The 2,064-nt window shown below is 39.9% G+C and overlaps 1 non-coding gene across 1 annotated transcript; it reads left to right on the top strand.

Moving 5' to 3' along the window:
* The first annotated feature begins 1,755 nt into the window (after positions 1-1,755).
* On the top strand, positions 1,756-1,862 carry LOC127088476 (small nucleolar RNA R71). The gene has a single exon (XR_007790310.1). It is a non-coding gene; the product is annotated as a small nucleolar RNA R71 (small nucleolar RNA).
* The last annotated feature ends 202 nt before the right edge of the window (positions 1,863-2,064 follow it).

The following is a 2,064-nucleotide window of genomic DNA, read 5'->3' as shown; positions in this document are numbered from 1 at the left end:
CATTGGTTGAGTTTGTCTTCTACAAGATAGTCAGACAATTTGTCATTTTCTAACTCTGTTTCTTTTATGCATTCATCGATGATATCCATGAAGTAACATGTATCTTCTATTGCAGGTGCTTTCAAAAATTGGGAAAGAATGAACTCAATTTTCTCTTCTCCTACTTCGAAAGTGAGTCGTCCTCGTTTTACGTCTATGATCGCACCGGCAGTTGCTAAGAATGGTCTTCCCAATATAATGGGTGTAACTTCATCTTCTCTAATGTCCATAATTATAAAATCGGTTGGGATGTAGAATTGACCTATGCGCACGGGAACGTTTTCAAGAATTCCTACAGGATATCTAAAAGAACGATCTGCTAGTTGCACAGACATTTTAGTTGGTCTTAGTTCTCCCATTTCAAGTTTCTTGCATATGGATAAGGGCATAACACTAATACTGGCTCCTAAATCGCATAAGGCTTTATCTATGACAAATTTTCCTATGTGACAGGGTATAGAGAAACTACCTGGATCTTTAAGTTTAGGAGGCATATTCTGGACTATAGCGTTACATTCAGCAGTGAGTGTAACAGTTTTGCTATCTTCAAGTTTCCTTTTATTAGAAAGAATTTCTTTTAAGAACATAGCATATGAGGGCATCTGCGTAATAACTTCTGTAAACGGAATTGTGACGTTTAATTGTTTCAGTAGGTCAACAAATTTTTTAAATTGGCCCGCATCTTTGGTTTTAATAAGCCTTTGAGGGTAAGGGATAGGTGGTTTATAAGGTGGTGGAGGTACATAAGGTTCTTTCTTTTCTACGGTTTCCTTATTACTCTCTTCCTTTTCCTTAGTTTTACTTTCTTTCTCAGTTGACTTTTTAGAGTTTTGGTTTTCAGTTCTTGAATCTACTGGTCCTTCCACTTCCGTTCCACTTCTTAGTATGATTGCATGAGCGTGGCTTTTTGGGTTAGGTTGGGGCTGTCCAGGAAATGCACCAGTTGGGGCAGCAGTAGGCGCTTGTTGTTGAGCTACTTGTGATATTTGTGTTTCCAGCATTTTGTTATGGGTAGCCAAGGCATCTACTTTACTTGCTAGTTGTTTGATTTGTTCGCTAGTGTGTATATTCTGGTTTAAGAAATCTTTATTGGTTTGCTGTTGAGAAGCTATGAAGTTCTCCATCATTATTTCCAAGTTGGATTTCCTAGGAACATTATTGTTAGGTGTAGATGGGGTCGGCTTTTGATATCCAGGAGGTATAGCTGGGGCTTGATTTGGAGCTTGTCCTGGTGCGTATAAAGCATTATTACTCTCATATGAAAAATTAGGATGATTCTTCCAGTTTGAGTTATAGGTGTGCGAGTAGGGATTTCCTTGAGCATAATTCACTTGCTCTGCTTGGGTTCCTGTTAGGAGTTGACAATCTGCAGGAGTGTGACCTTGGATTCCACAGACTTCGCAATTCTGAGTTGCGGCAACCACGGTGGTTGGAGGTGATACATTCAAACTTTCAATTTTCTGGGCAAGGGCTTCCACTTTTGCATTAACATGATCAAGGCTACTTATCTCGTACATGCCACTTTTCGTTTGAGGTTTCTCTACCATTGCTCGGTCGCTTCCCCACTGATAATGGTTTTCGGCCATGCTTTCGATAAGTTGATAAGCATTGGCATAAGGTTTATCCATAAGTGCACCACCTGCTGCGGCGTCTATTGTTAACCTTGTGTTGCACAAGAGACCATTATAGAAGGTATGAATCACTAACCAGTCCTCTAAACCATGGTGTGGACAAAGTCTCATCATGTCTTTGTATCTTTCCCATGCTTCGAAAAGAGACTCGTTATCTTTCTGTTTAAATCCATTTATCTGGGCTCTCAACATAGCTGTTTTGCTCGGAGGAAAATATCGGGCAAGGAAGACTTTCTTCAACTCGTTCCATGTGGTGACTGAGTTGGAAGGAAGAGACTGAAGCCATCTTCTAGCTTTATCTCTTAACGAGAAAGGAAAAAGACGAAGTCGAATTGCCTCTGAAGTGACACCATTAGCTTTAACAGTATCTGCGTATTGAACAAATACGGATAAA

Source organism: Lathyrus oleraceus, chromosome 5 (assembly GCF_024323335.1).
Source record: "Lathyrus oleraceus cultivar Zhongwan6 chromosome 5, CAAS_Psat_ZW6_1.0, whole genome shotgun sequence".
Classification (NCBI taxonomy): domain Eukaryota; kingdom Viridiplantae; phylum Streptophyta; class Magnoliopsida; order Fabales; family Fabaceae; genus Lathyrus; species Lathyrus oleraceus.
The sequence above is the reverse complement of the archived record's forward strand: the minus strand, read 5'-3'. Positions and strand labels throughout refer to the sequence as shown.